The sequence below is a fragment of the Mobula hypostoma genome, chromosome 10 (genome assembly GCF_963921235.1).
Source record: "Mobula hypostoma chromosome 10, sMobHyp1.1, whole genome shotgun sequence".
In the NCBI taxonomy this organism is placed as follows: domain Eukaryota; kingdom Metazoa; phylum Chordata; class Chondrichthyes; order Myliobatiformes; family Myliobatidae; genus Mobula; species Mobula hypostoma.
In genome coordinates, this window is record NC_086106.1 from 107,749,017 (window position 1) to 107,764,739 (window position 15,723).

Here is a 15,723-nt window from a genome sequence, read left to right on the forward strand (position 1 = left end):
AGTATCTACAGTCTTCATTGTTTCCCTAACTGTGTTACATACTTCATAACCCAATGTCTCTCATCCTTTCCATCCTCCTCACCACAACTTCTTGTACAAGCACCTGAAAATCTTGGAGCCCATTCTCTCACTCATATTGTGTCATATTTCATTAGTCAAGTTCACTTCTATGCAACTTCTCTAATTCTAAGGCTGGTTATGAGCAGTGGAGGCTTACTAGAATGGAGTGCAAAAGGTTGATCCATTTCTATTTTGGCCGGGGAGTCAACAGAATACTTAGAACTGGTTAGTTGTTCAAATCATTGCCATCAGATTCCTGAATGGACATTCAACCTATGAACACTATCTCACTATTTGGTTTTTCTTTTTTGGCACTATAATTTAATTTAACTTTTTTAATATATATACTTACTACAATTTACAGTTATTATTATATATTGCAATGTACTGCTACTACATAACAATAAATATCATGACATATGCCAGTGATATTAAACCCAATTCTGATTCATTGAAGAGCATGTATTGACATGGTGTCTTCATTCCAGTCAATGGTTCTTGATTAGTTGCACTCAAGCACATTTTTGAAGTTAGCCTATTATTGGCGTGAATTTTCTCAACAAATGCACTGAAAGTCCTATTGCTGCATGTAATCAGAGCTTTGGCTACAGATGGCAATGATAAAATACAGATTCACCTTCAAGGCAGAATCGATTTTATGATTCCCAAGGAACCTGTCATAAAAACATTTGTAGTTAAGCCTGAGTATGGGGTTCAGGACAGGACTGTCAAGGGAATTCTTTGCCTAATACTTCAAACTATAATTCACTTATCCACATGTGGTTTACAGATGTTTTGCTTGGAAGGAAGAAAGAATGATTTTGGATCAATGGTCATCATTCTCCTGGGTTTCCTATAGTACTTCCAAAATAATTCTGTGCAGAGATATGGGAAGATTCCATCAGTGTGGAAGAACAGAAGGATCTTGGGGTCCATGTCCACAGATCCCTCAAAGTTGCCATGCAAGTTGATAGGAAGGTCTGGAAGGCAATGGTGTGTTAGCCTTTATTAACGGGGGGGGCGGAGGGATTGGGTTTAAGAGTCATGAGCTAATGTTATAGTTCTATAAAACTCTGGCTAACCACACGGGGTATTATATTCGTTTCAAGTTGCCTCATTATAAGAAGGGTATAGAAGCTTTAGAGGGTATGCAGAGGAGTCTTGCCAGGATGATGCCTGGACTAGAGAGGGTGTCTTATAAGACTAGGCTGAGTGAGCTCGAGCTGATCTCTTTGGAGTGACGGAGGATGAGGGATGACTTGATAGAGGTGTAATCCTCAGGTTTGGCCAGCAGCATGAGTCTAGGGACAGTCTCTGGCCCCGCCAAACGTGTGAAATCTGAGGTGCAATACCTTTTGTTTGTGTGGATGCTGTGTGATCTGTTCCCCTTTACAAATCAAGTACCACAAAATAACAAACAGTACACCATATGTAATTAAACAATTTAGCTTTATAATTCTTAATTTGACTAAAGGGTTAGTAAAGTAAAACAAAAAGAAAAGGGCCCATTTTAATGAAACAGTCTAATGGGCACTAGTTGGAGCTCACGGTTTCCCTTCCACTGATCCTCCGTAGATTTCCCCCGGGATTCGTCGACTCCTGGCCCCACTCCAAATCCACTCCATTCTGCAGTCTACGACCTCTCCTTACTCAAGTCTTCTCTCTTCAAAAGACCCAGATCACCTTGTTTTCAGACACACAACAAGAAAAAACACTCCCCTCATTGGACGGTACACATTCCAAGGCCCCGTTATCTCGAACCATAACCCAAACACTACTGCCACAGAAAACCATCACATTAGCTGTGAAACCTTACAGCATATTGCACTCTCCACCTCCACACCAAATTTAGTCATATCCTCATGACTTTGAGATAATTTGCCAACCCTTCATGCAAAGCAGAAAGTCCAACCCAGGTGTAAAAGGCAGTGACAGAGCTCCCCAAAGCAGTAGGTACCACATTCTGTTCCACTGGTGCTACATAGGCCAGCCTATCCGGTGGTCTCCTGATTCCTTGAGACTTCCATACCCCTCATCTGCTTCTTCAGGTTCCGACACTACTGGGGATACTTCTGGTCTACCTGGCGAGGCCCTCCCTGGTTTATCAATCGTGCCCTCCTGCAACTCGAACCCCTCTTCATCCCTTGCAGGGTCCTGCTGAAACCCAGGCTGTCCGCAGATAGCTTCCCCCCACCCCCCATCCCACGCTTTCCCCTGACTCAGCATGAGAAGGGTTGGGGTTCAGGTCAGCCCTGCTGAGTTCCACCAGCATTTTGTATGTGTCATATTAAATTTCATGTTATAATAAGTGTTACTGGCAGCATCAAATGTCAATTTTGCATACAGTTTTCCCCACCATCTTTCCTGTTGGTTGAATTTAAAACATTTTACCTTTGAATAGATTGAAAGAAACAGTGATCTGATTGAATATACAAAGAAGTTTCATTGTTCTTCGCCTGTGGGCAAATTGGATTGGTTTCCATGAGAAGCAGTCAACTGGGCTACTGTCAATGGTGATCCCAAGTAGATCTATAAACAGAACCAAATTAGTAGCATTCTTCCTCTTCCTTGTTTCTATCTCACATTCCTTCTATGACTCACACTTCCTATACCACTCATCCACACTCCACATGTACTTTTCCACATTCCTTTTCAGATTCCACCCTTCTCTTACATTTTTTCCATTTCTGTTGTCTTATCCTCTCTTCACTCCATCCAGTTACTTCTCTGCTTTACTCTTTTCCATTCCCTCTTGCTATTCCTCTTTCTCTATCCCTCATTCTCTTTCTTCACATTTCTCTCTCATTACTTCACTTGCCATTCCTTCATCTAGTCCCATTTTTTTCATCTCCTTTCTTCCTTACTTTTTCTCATTCCATCACTCTTGCATTGGAATAGACAGCTGTACATTTTGCTAACATGAGCACTGATTCCATTTAAATAACACAATTCCACACTTTCTGATGTAAAAGTCCATAATTTATTTTTACTGTGTTACATTTAGAATTAATAGAAGCCTTTGTAATTAGTGTATATCACGGGATTGCCTGGTGGTATCTTGCAGCAATCCTCTATCATTATTGTATTAATTTCTAATTATTGAAAAAGATTATGGGGGAAAGGTTACTGGAGGTTTGTTCAGCAGATAAGCACAGATGCCTATGCTGTCCTCAAAATCACAGGCAGTGACACTCACCCTCAGAAATCTTGTCTCAGGATGCCTCTGCTGAGTTAAACCACACTTGATACTTTGCAACATATCGATGCAGTGGAGATGTCCATCTTACTGGCTTAGATTTATAAAAGTTACTTTTGCATTCAGAAGTGGAAGGGGAAGTTGCAGCCTTGCAGGGCTCTCAAAACTGAAAGGGTTCATAGACAATATTTTTTCCTTTTAGACAGCCACTTAACATCCACTTTTGTGGCCATTGCACAAGGAGATTTCCTCCTGGCCCACTGATCTTCAGAAGCAAATATCAGATTGTTCTGCCACCCCCTCAGACCATTATAGATTGAACCTCTTTCTTGCCAATACACCCCAGTGTCAGAAAGAATGCTACGTATATTATGGTATGACCCTTCACAAGTAATTCATTGAGTTGGGAGCCACGGGGGAAGCCGACGCAATCTCACAGGCTCTCACAAAGTTCTAGAACATAGAACATATGACATTACAACACAGTACATACCCTACAACCTATATTGTTGTGCTGACCTTTTAACCTACTCTAAGATCAATCTAACCCTTCCCTCCCACATAGCCTTCCATTTTTTTGCATCCATGAGCCTATCTAAGAGTCTCTTAAACGTCCCTAATGTAACTACTGTTACCCGGCAACATGTTCCACACACCTGACACCCTCTGTGTAAAAAAAAACTTAACTCTGACATCACCCCCATACTTTCAAATCACCTTAAAATTGTGGCCCCTCATACTAGCCATTTCCATCCTGGGACAAAAGCCACAATCAGTGTTTTACAGACAGCTCTTCCACTCAGCCACAGGATTTCAGAATGTTTCATGAACCCACGAACACTACTTCGATATTCCTCCTTTGCAGGATTTATTTATTGTTACTTGCAGTAATTTTTATATCTTGCCCTGTATTGCTTCCACAAAGCAACACATTTCTTGACGTATCAGTGATTGATAATAAATTTGGTCTGATTCTGCTACCAATGTGGAAAATTCAATCCCTAATACCTGAAACATAGTGGTTACACAAGGGTGAACATTAATACTGTTTAAAACTGGGTGCAATTGAATTCCCCAAATTTGTAGCATTGTTTTGAGGCTAGAAAAAGTTGCAGACGAATTTTAAGGATATTGGCACTTAGAGTTTCAACTTCAATTTTACATAGTGAGAATGTTATTTGAGATTCCAATGGGTGCTAACAGCTGGGCACCATTAAATATTTGATTGAATAAAGTAGAAAACATTTTAAATTCAAATAGTTAAAACCACAGCTATGTATTGTTAATAAAACAAAGAAAATGGCAATGGAGCAGCCAAAAAAATTGTTACTTCAATGGTTGACTTTAAACTGTTGCCAGGACTTGATATATAACAATGAGTGAAATGGAAGCCAATTCATAGTGATGGTCAGTTTTTGTATTTGAATTTCAGAAGTATAAAATCTCATAATGCAGCACATCAAAGACCTGAATATACTCAAGCTTGATAATTTCTTTCTCAGATGTGGTAATGCAGAATGGTGGACGCATTCCTGACATACTTCTTCTTGTCCAAATTAACTCTTCTCTATGATGGTATTTAATCATTGAAGAATAGAGTTGTGCATATAATTTTAGTAGCATTAGCAGCTAACATTGAGTTAATATTTGCAAATAGAATAGTAAATATTTTGGCAGTTACCTTTCTTAAGTTTTCTCCCTTAATTTCTTTAGAGTTGCAATACACTCATCATAAATTGATCTATTGATTCAAAACCAATACTTTAATTGCCCTTGCGACATTATATTCTGGACTACCCCAAATTAAATATCTTCTTCAGTTTTGAAACTGATCATGAACAGAGTTTAATTTAATTATTCATTTTTATGTAAATAACATATCAATAAAACTACATGCAAAATCTTCAAAGATTCAAAGTACATGTATTCTCAAAGTATGTATGCAGCATCCAACCCTGAGATTTGTTATCCCACAGACAGCCAAAAAACATGGAGCCCAAAGAAAAACATCTAACTCTTTGAATTGCCTATTTGACTTGACAATCTGTACTTGCTTCCTTACAAAACGAAGGAAGCAATTTTAATCAAAATTACTTGCCATTTTACAATAAATGAAAAGCAAATACAGCACATTCTGGAAATCTGTGCTATGTTCTAAAATCAGAAATGCAGGAGATCCTCAGCATTGGTGGAGAGAGAAATAGGGTTAACATCTAAAGTCAGAGGCCCTTCATCAGAATAGAGGTAATAAGAAAATAAATATATTATAGATTGCATTTACGCTCTACTTACACTCCTCTGGACAAAGCAACCACAATTAACTAAATGACAGTAAAAGCAACTGTTGTCCATTTTTCCTTTTGTTCTCTCTGCTCCTCCCCTTCTCTGCAATTTCAAACAAGCCTGCTTTCACTTTTTTTTCTGGTTCTGATTAACGGTCGTTGACCTGAAATATTAACTCTGGTCCTCTCTCCTGAGATACTGCCTGATGTGCCCATTGTCTCCACCATTTTATGTTTTTGTACCCGATTCACAGCATGCTCCATTTTATTTCTCATTTAAAGTTTAGAGTCATAGAGCCATAGAAAACTACAGCACAGGAACAGGCCCTTTGCCCCATTTAGTCTGTATCGAACCATTTAAGCTGTCTAGACCCATCAACTTGCACCCAAACCATAGACCTCCATACCCTTCCCACTCATGTACTCGTGAGTCAACATGGCTTTGTGCGTGGTAGGTCATGTTTGACCAATCTATTGGAGTTTTTCGAGGAGGTTACCGGGAAAGTGGTTGAAGGGAAGGCAGTGGATATTGTCTACATGGACTTCAGTAAGGCCTTTGACAAGGTCCCGCATGGGAGGTTAGTTAGGAAAATTCAGTCGCTAGGTATACATGGAGAGGTGGTAAATTGGATTAGACATTGGCTCGATGGAAGAAGCCAGAGAGTGGTGGTAGAGAATTGCTTCTCTGAGTGGAAGCCTGTGACTAGTGGTGTGCCACAGGGATCAGTGCTGGGTCCATTGTTATTTGTCATCTATATCAATGATCTGGATGATAATGTGGTAAATTGGATCAGCAAGTTTGCTGATGATACAAAGATTGGAGGTGTAGTAGACAGTGAGGAAGGTTTTCAGAGCCTGCAGAGGGACTTGGACCAGCTAGAAAAATGGGCTAAAAAATGGCAGATGGAGTTTAATACAGACAAGTGTGAGGTATTGCACGTTGGAAGGACAAACCAACGTAGAACATACAGGGTTAATGGTAAGGCACTGAGGAGCGCAGTGGAACAGAGGGATCTGGGAATACAGACACAAAATTCCCTAAAAGTGGCGTCACAGGTAGATAGGGTCGTAAAGAGAGCTTTTGGTACATTGGCCTTTATTAATCAAAGTATTGAGTATAAGAGCTGGAATGTTATAATGAGGTTGTACAAGGCATTGATGAGGCCGAATCTGGAGTATTGTGTTCAGTTTTGGTCACCAAATTACAGGAAGGATATAAATAAGGTTGAAGGAGTGCAGAGAAGGTTTACAAGGATGTTGCCGGGACTTGAGAAACTCAGTTACAGAGAAAGGTTGAATAGGTTGGGACTTTATTCCCTGGAGCGTAGAAGAATGAGGGGAGATTTGATAGAGGTATATAAAATTATGATGGGTATCGATAGAGTGAATGCAAGCAGGCTTTTTCCACTGAGGCAAGGGGAGAAAAAAACCAGAGGACATGGGTTTAGGGTGAGGGGGGAAAATTTTAAAGGGAACATTAAAGGGGGCTTCTTCACACAGAGAGTGGTGGGAGTATGGAATGAGCTACCAGATGAGGTGGTAAATGTGGGTTCTTTTTTAACATTTAAGAATAAATTGGACAGATACATGGATGGGAGGTGTATGGAGGGATATGGTCTGTGTGCAGGTCAGTGGGACTAGGCAGAAAATGGTTCGGCACAGCCAAGAAGGACCAAAAGGCCTGTTTCTGTGCTGTAGTTTCTATGGTTTCTATCCAAATTTCTCAAAAACATCGAGATTGAAATCGTATCCACCATGTGTGCTGGCAGCTCACTTCACACACTCACCACCCTCAGTGAAGAAACAAACTTACCTTAGTTCTGGCATAGACAATTCACCAGCTGTTTTCTAGGAGATACACATGTAAAATGGCCCCCAATTCTTTAGACTTTGATTGACAAGGCTGCATGTAGGTTCATAATTCAGGTTAAACCCTGTTAAGTCACAACTGGGACAGTGATAATACTGTTGGATAGCAGGTCTCCAGTCACAAAACACAAGGATCTGTTTGTTTTCTTAGCTGGCGTTTTTCTGCTATAGTTGTGGGAAGGTGGGAAGATGCACCTTTAAAAACCTTTCAAAGACTGAAGCCCTAAGTCTTTATGGTATTCTAAAAAGTCTACTTTACCAGGAGTTCAGCTGCATATGTTCACATATACTCAATAGTCACTTTATTGCTCAATAATGCAAAAATTTAATCAGCCAATCATGTGACAGCAACTCAATGCATAAAAGCATGCAGACATAGTCAAGAGGTTCATTTGTTGTTCAGACCAGACAACAGAATGGGGGAAAAATGTTATCTGGATGACTTTGACTGTGGAATGATTGCTGGTGCCATATGAGGTGGTTTGAGTATTTCAGAAACTCCTGGGATCTCCTAGGATTTTCATGCATAAGGATCTCTAAAGTTTAAAGAGAAAGGTGCAATAAACAAAGTAATATCCAGTGAATGGCAGATCTGTGGGTGAAAATGCCTTGTTAATGAGAGAGGTCGAAGGAGAATGGCCAGACTGGTTACCGGTTCAAGCTGATAGGAAGACAATAGTAAATTGAAAACTCAAATAATCACACATTATAACAGTGGTGTGCAGAAGAGCATCTCTAAACACACAACATGTCAAACCTTGAAGTGGATGGGCTACAGCAGCAGACGGATACGAACATACACTCAGTGGCCACTTAATTAGGTACAGGAGGCAGCTGATAAAATGGCCACTGAGTGTAGTCAGCAGATGCTTCAAAAAGGTAACAATTAATCATGAGATGCATGCATCCAGCCAGTTCAACATACTTCAAAATAATATTTTTGGGATATTTTGATTGCAAGTGCTAATTGTTCTCAGAGCAATTGTTTTCATAAGCAAAGATTTGGGCCTTGGAAGTACATCAGTACACTTTCAGCAATAGATAGCCATAGTTCATGACATTCTCAGGGGTGATCAGCAATAAAAACAATTCTATGCTCCATTCTTTGGTGACTTACCAAATCTCCTCAAACTCCCAGTGAAGTACAGCCACTGGTTTTCCTTCTTTGAACTTACATCAAAGTAATGGGCCCAGGACAGATCCTCTGAGATGCTGATGCCCTGGATTTTGAAGCTGCTCACCCCTTCTACCACTCAATGTGGACTGTGTGCGTTCTCCCAGCTTCCCTTTCCTGTGGTCTACAATCATTTCTTTGATCTTCCTGACATCAAGGCAAACTATCTCCTGTATGCCTGCTTGTTGCCTGTGGAACTCTGCCCACAACAGTCCTGTCATCAGCGAAATTTATAGATGGCATTTGAACTGTGCCGAGCCATATATTCATGAGTGTAGAGAGAGTAAAGCAGTGGGCAAAGCACACATCCTTGAGGTGTGCTTGTCTTGATTGTCAGCAAGGAGTCTATTAATTGGTCCTTCTTTGAAACTTAATTAGTTTCCAATAGGCATAGTCTAAATCATTAACATTATATGGTGGGTTAATTTGGATGCCAACCGCCGTAAAACAAGATACAGACAGACAGTGGGTTAACTGGGAGACAGCATTCAATAATTAGTTTTCACAAGTACCATGTAGACTAGAATCCACTGATTCTAGTAGATGTTCTAATCTTCCCCGAATATTTTTTATATACGGGTGGTCAGTGAGACAGCAGGCACATTTCAGAAATATCTGCTGTTCATTCTGTTGCAACATCACGTGTCATTTTTGATCCATTAAGCATGAAAAGATGAGAGGAGAGAAGTACAGTAATCTCAAGTTACCGAGCAGACATCCTTTCCTGCCCCCCCCATACTTGCTTAATGGCTAGTTTCTAGTTCATCTGTTGGAGTAACATCAGTCACAACTGGCTCCATAGCAACCAAGGAATTCTTACTGCAGCATTGTTTCAGGAAAATCGTCCTTGTAGTAAAATGGCTTGATTTCAAATTTAAATCAGATTTAGGTTGTCATACTTGGAATGACATGATTATAAATCAGGGTACAGACAGTACTTAGCCACAGTCTATCAGGAATTGCTTAGGAACATCACTCAGGCGGCAAATTGAAAGAAGCAAATACTGCGAGTCCACCGTTAATCAAGACCGTGTTCATTTGCCAAATGTGTGCAACTGTCTACATCTTTTATTTAATTGCCACTCAACAGACTATGCAAAGCAGCCAAAGTCCTAACACTGGAAGATAAAAATTAATGAATTGTCGACCACCAAAATTAAGTATTGAAAGGCCTTAAACAACTGCCCTCTGATTTCAGGCTGTAAGCAGAACTTAAACAAAAGCTGCTTTTGACTAAGCTGTTAATTTTAGCCATGAATCCTTCCTTTATTCTTTCTGATCTGAGAGATGCTAACCTTGATGCTGTGAGGGTGATATCTCCTCTAATACCACTTTTATGACTTGGCCAAGGGAAAGACCTTTTAGTCCTTGGCACGGAAAATTTTATTACTTTTCTGCTGGCTGCAAAAAAACACACCTGGCAACCTGGCTGATAACTGGAGGGATTTATCACACGTATGGTACTTGGTAGATTCAGCCGTTAGCAGTTTTCAGTCCACTCTGAGGACTGTCTCTTCTCTGCTGTGAAGGCTTGTCACTCACTCTGGCAATGAGGGACAAATTGCAGTTGTGCAGAGCAAACCTTTTATTCACTGGAGACCTCCCATATTACAGTACATTGCAGGCTTTTTGTTCCCTACACTGACATGCGCATGCCAACCTGGAAAAAGATTTCAAAGTCGTTGGCTTGGCTTCAAAGGGCCGTTGTAAGAAGCAGCTCTGACTATAGTCCTTATGGAAATGCCATAGAGACATAGAACAGCTAAAATAAAGAAGGAGATCACTCGGCCCATGATTTATCTCCTCTGCTACAGCAACCTCATTGTTCCCACTTGTTCTCCATTGTCCTTCAAATGATTTCCTTGAGGATGTTTCTATTTCCAGCATCCCTACATGCGATAACTACTCTGAGTAAGAAAAAAACTTTTTACATCTCACTTTTAATTTGTGTTCACTAATCATTAATGGAATACTTCTTCTCTTCCGTCCCTGATTAAACCAATTTTAATCCATCAAATCTCCTCTAAACTTACCCTGTGCCTTTGACCAGACTGGATCCAATGCTTTACCTGAAGTGTGAATTGGAATTTCATGAACTCACAGAGGGGTACCATTATGGCTCAACATCTAGGAGAAAGATATTAAATCCCAACAGGACTCACCAACCAACAACAAGCCAAAGTTTCTAGTATGGTTCAGTGGGGATGAAGTTTCTTCTCACCTTCCACCTGTGGGCCACACACAGGACTTTCCAAAGTTTCTATGCCACTGTTGAACGTCAATCTAGATTCTGTGGTGGTAAGTCTGGCCTCAGAACATCTGGACACCAGAAACAAATTCAAGTTTAAGTTTATTGTCATTCAATCGTGCCCATGTATACAGCTAAACGAAACAATGTTCCTTCAGAGACCAAGGTGCAAAATACAGTACATATGCACATACGGCACAAAAAACAGTATTAATGCAATAATATTCACAGATAATAAAAAAGAAAGAATATTCTGTAGATGTACAAGTTGACAGAAAGTGCATATATGATACATACCTGAGAGTATGTATCAAGAGAGGCGTTACACAAGGGTGTGTTTTCTCCCCTGATTTATTTAATGTGTACAGTGAAACAATATTACAAAAAAAAGACTTCTTGAGAATCAAAGTTGGTGGTGAAAACATCAATAATTTCAGATATGCAGATGACACTGTGTTAATTGCAAGTATGGAGGAAGAACTACAAAACTTAATTGATATAATTGTTGAAGAAAGTGCAAAAATGGGTCTATCTATCAATTGCAAAAAGACAGAATGTATGGTGATATCCAAAAAGAAGGAGAATCCTGTCTGCAGGCTGAGAATAAACAGGGAAGATATAAAACAAGTACAGAACTTTTGCTACTTAGGAAACTGGGTGACATCAGATGGCAGGTGCGACTTGGACATCAAAAGAAGAATAGGGATGGCAAAAGACACCTTTACAAGAATGAAGAGTATACTGACCAATACTAAACTAGGCATGACAACCCGCCTCAGAGTACTGAAATGTTGCGTTTATCCAGTTATGTTATATGGCTGAGAATGTTGGACAATATCAAGTAACATGAGGAAATGAATTGTAGCAGCAGAGATGTGGTTTTTGAGGAGGATGCAAAGAATATCATGGACGAAGCAAATATCTAAGGAGGATGTCATGAACAGAGCAAAGACAAAAAGAGAAATAATGCATGAGATCATGAAAAGGCAATGCAACTTCATTAGACGGGATTAGGAAAGAGGAGTTAGAATGCACGGTAATTATGGGAAAGATTGAAGGGAAGAAAGCAAGAGGTAGACAAAGACAAATGATGATGGAGACAGCAGCCAGAGAACTGGAAATGAATGCCAATGAATTGATCCACTTGACCCGAAACAGGAGTGTGTGGGCCATGGCAGTCAAAGCTCAGACTGGGCATGGCACCTGATGATGATGATGATGATGATGACCTGAGAGAAATAGTAGATGACTGCCTCTCTGACTGGAGGCCTGTGACTAGTGGAGTGCCGCAAGGGTTGATGCTGGTCTGTTGTTGTTTGCCATCTTTATCAACGATCTGGATGATAATGTGGTCAATTGGATCAGCAAATGTGCAGATGACAACGAGTTTGGGGGTGTAGTGGATAGTGAGGAAGGCTATCATGGCTTGCAGTGGGATCTGCATCAGCTGGAAAAAAAGGGGTGAAAAATGGCAGATGGAATTTAATACAGACAAGTGCGAGGTGTTGCATTTTGGTAGGACCAACCAGGGTAGGTCTTACACAGTGAACAATAGGGCAGTGAGGACTGTGGTAGAACAAAGGGATTTGGGAATACAGGTCCATTATTAATTGAAAGTGGCGTCACTAGTAGACAGGGTTGTAAAGAAACCTTTTGGCACATTGGCCTTTATAGATCAAAGTATTGAGTATAGGAGATGGGATGTTACATTGAAGTTGTATATAACTTTGGGGGCCCTAATTTGGAGCTTTGTGTGCAGTTTTGATCACCTACCTACGGGAAAGATGTAAATAAGATTGAAAGAGTGCAGAGAAAATTTAAAAGGATGTTGTGGATCTGAAGGATCTGAGTTATAAGGAAAGACTGGATAAGTTAGGAATTTAGAAGATTGAGAGGAGATTTGATAGAGGTACACAAAGTTATGAAGAGTATAGATAGGGTAAATGCAAGCAGGTTTTTTTCACAGAGGTTGAATGGGACTACAACCAGAGATCAAGGGTTAAGAATAGAAGGTGAAAAGTCTAAGGGGAACATGAGGAGAAAATACCTCACTCAGAGGGTTGTGAGAGTGTGGAACAAGCTGCTAGCACAAGTGGTGTACGAGAGCTCGATTTCAACACTTAAAAGAAGTTTGGATAGGTACATGAGTGATAGGGTATGGAGGGCCATGATCCAGGTGCAGGTTGATGGGAGTAGGCAGTTTAAATGGATCAGCACATACTAGATGGGATGAAGGGCCTGTTTCTGTTTCTGTGCTTTTCTATGACTCTCTCTATATAGAACATGTCATAATTAATGTGTACTGGGTGGTAGCAGGGTGTTCAGATGTCTCACAGCCTGAGGGAAGTACAAAAAATGCTGGAAAATCTCAGCAGGGCAGGCAGCATCTGTGGAAAGACAACCCGTTGACTTTTCGGATCTGAAATTCTTCATCATATCTGAAAAAGAGAGAAGCTACTTTCTCTGAGAGAAATAAATGCTGGACTTCTTGGGATTCTGTAGAGATGAAGCATCTTTTAAGCATACTTTCCAACAGGTTAGGTGATGTGGGCTACTTGTCTCAGTGCCACACGGGAGTGAAAAATGATTACACTTGTATGAACATCATTTTGTGTCATGGCAGAAATTTCACTGTGCATTGTATGAGTCACACTTCCACATCTGGTAAAATCATCTCATTAGAAGGGAATGTCTAACCATATGCCCAGTACTGTTCCTTTTGTAATTTTGTGGGGGAGATCGATCCAAAGTAGAGCTGTTGGGAGTGGTTTAAGCTAATATGGCAGGGCGATGGGAACCAGGATGATAGAGCTGAGGATGAGCCAGTAGGTTTGCAAGGAGATGATGGGTGTAACATGAATGTAAGGAAGGACAAGCCAATGATTGGGTATAAATGCAAACAGAGCAAAGAGTTAAATTGAACCTCAGAGACAAAATTCAAAAGGGTGAAGAGTGCAGGACTGAAGCTGTTGTATTTAAATACATGTAGCATTCAGAATAAGGTGGGCGAACTCGTGGCGCAATTAGAGATTGGTCGGTATGATGCAGGCACCACTGAGTCGTGGCTACAAGAAGGCCATAGTTGGGAGCTTAACATCAATGGATGTACTTTGTATCAAAAGGACAGGCAGGAAGGCATAGTCGGTGGTGTGGCTCTGTTGGGAAGAGATGGAATTACATTTTTAGAAAGAGGTGATATAGGGTCAGAGAATGTTGAATCTCTGTGGATGAAGTTAAGAAACTGCAAGGATAAAAATGCCTCAATGAGAACCATATACTGTGCCTATAAAAAGGTATTCACCCTCCTTGGAAGTTTTCATGTTTTATTGTTTTACACATTGAATCACAGTGGATTTAATTTGGCTTTTTTTTGACACTGATCAACAGAAAAAGACTCTTTTGTGTCAAAGTGAAAACAGATCTCTACAAAATGATCCAATAATTACAAATCTGAAACACAAAATAATTGATTGCGTAAGTATTCACCCCCTTCAAGTCAGTGTTTAGTAGATGCACCTTTAGCAGCAATTACAGCCCTGAGTCTGTGTGGATAGGTCTCTATCAGCTTTGCACATCCGGACACTGCAATTTTTTTTCATTCTTCTTTACGAAGCTGCTTAAGCTCTGTCAGATTGCATGAGAATTGTGAGTGAACAGCCCTTTTCAAGTCCAGCCATAAGTTCTCATTTGGACTGAAGTCTGGACTTGGTCACTCCCGGACATTAACTTTGTTGTTTTTAAGCTATGCCTTTGTAGCTTTGGTCATTGTATTGTTGGAAAATAGACCTTCTCCCAAGCCTCAGTTCCTTTGCAGACTGCATCAGGTTTTCCACCAGGATTTCCCTGTATTTTGCTGCATTCATTTTACCCTCTACCTTCACAAGCCTTCCAGGGCCTGCTGCAGAGAAGCATCCCCACAGCATGGTGTAGCCACCACCTGCTTCAAAGCAGGGATGGTGTGTTCTGATGATGTGCAATGTTTGGCTTACGCCAAATATGGCATTTAGTTTGATGGCCAAAAAGCTCAATTTTGGTTTCATCAGGCCAAAGAACTTTCTTCCAGCTTACTTTAGAGACTCCCGCATGTCTTCTGGCAAACTCTAGCTGAGATTTCAAGTGATGTTTTTAAACAGTGGCTTTTTCTTTGCCACTCTCCCATAAATCTGCAACTGGTGAAGCACCCGGGCAACAGCTGTTGTAAGCGCAGTCTCTCCCATCTCAGCTACTGAAGCTTGTAACTCCTCTAGAGTTGGCATAGGCCTCTTGGTGGCCTCTCTCACTAGTCCCCTTCTTGCACGGTCACTCAGTTTTTGAGGACAGCCTGCTCTAGGCAGACTTACAACTGTGCCATATTCTTTCCATTTCTTGATGATTGACTTAATTGTACTCCAAGGGATATTCTGTGACTTGTATCTATGTCCAGACTTGTGCTTTTCAATAAACTTTTTGCAGAGTTGCTTTGTGTGTTCTTTTGTCTTTATGGTGTAGTTCTTGCCAGGATACTATCTCACCAGCAGTTGGACCTTCCAGATACAGGTGTATTTTTTACTGCAGTTAGTTGAAACATCTTGACTGCACACAGTGATTTCCATTTAACTAATTATGTGACTTCGAAAACCAATTGGCTGCACCAGTGATGATTTGGTGTGTCACATTAAAGGGGGGGAGGGGGGAATAATACTTATGCAATCAAATATTTTGTTTTATAATTGTAATTAACATAGATCACTTCATAGAGATCTGTTTTCACTTTGACTCAAAAGAGTTTTTCTCTCTTGATCAGTGTCAAAAAAGCCAAATTAATTCCATTCTGATTCAATGTTGTAAAACAATAAAACATGAAAACTTCCGGGGGTGGGAGGGGTGAATACTTTTCATAGGCAACTTATAGGCT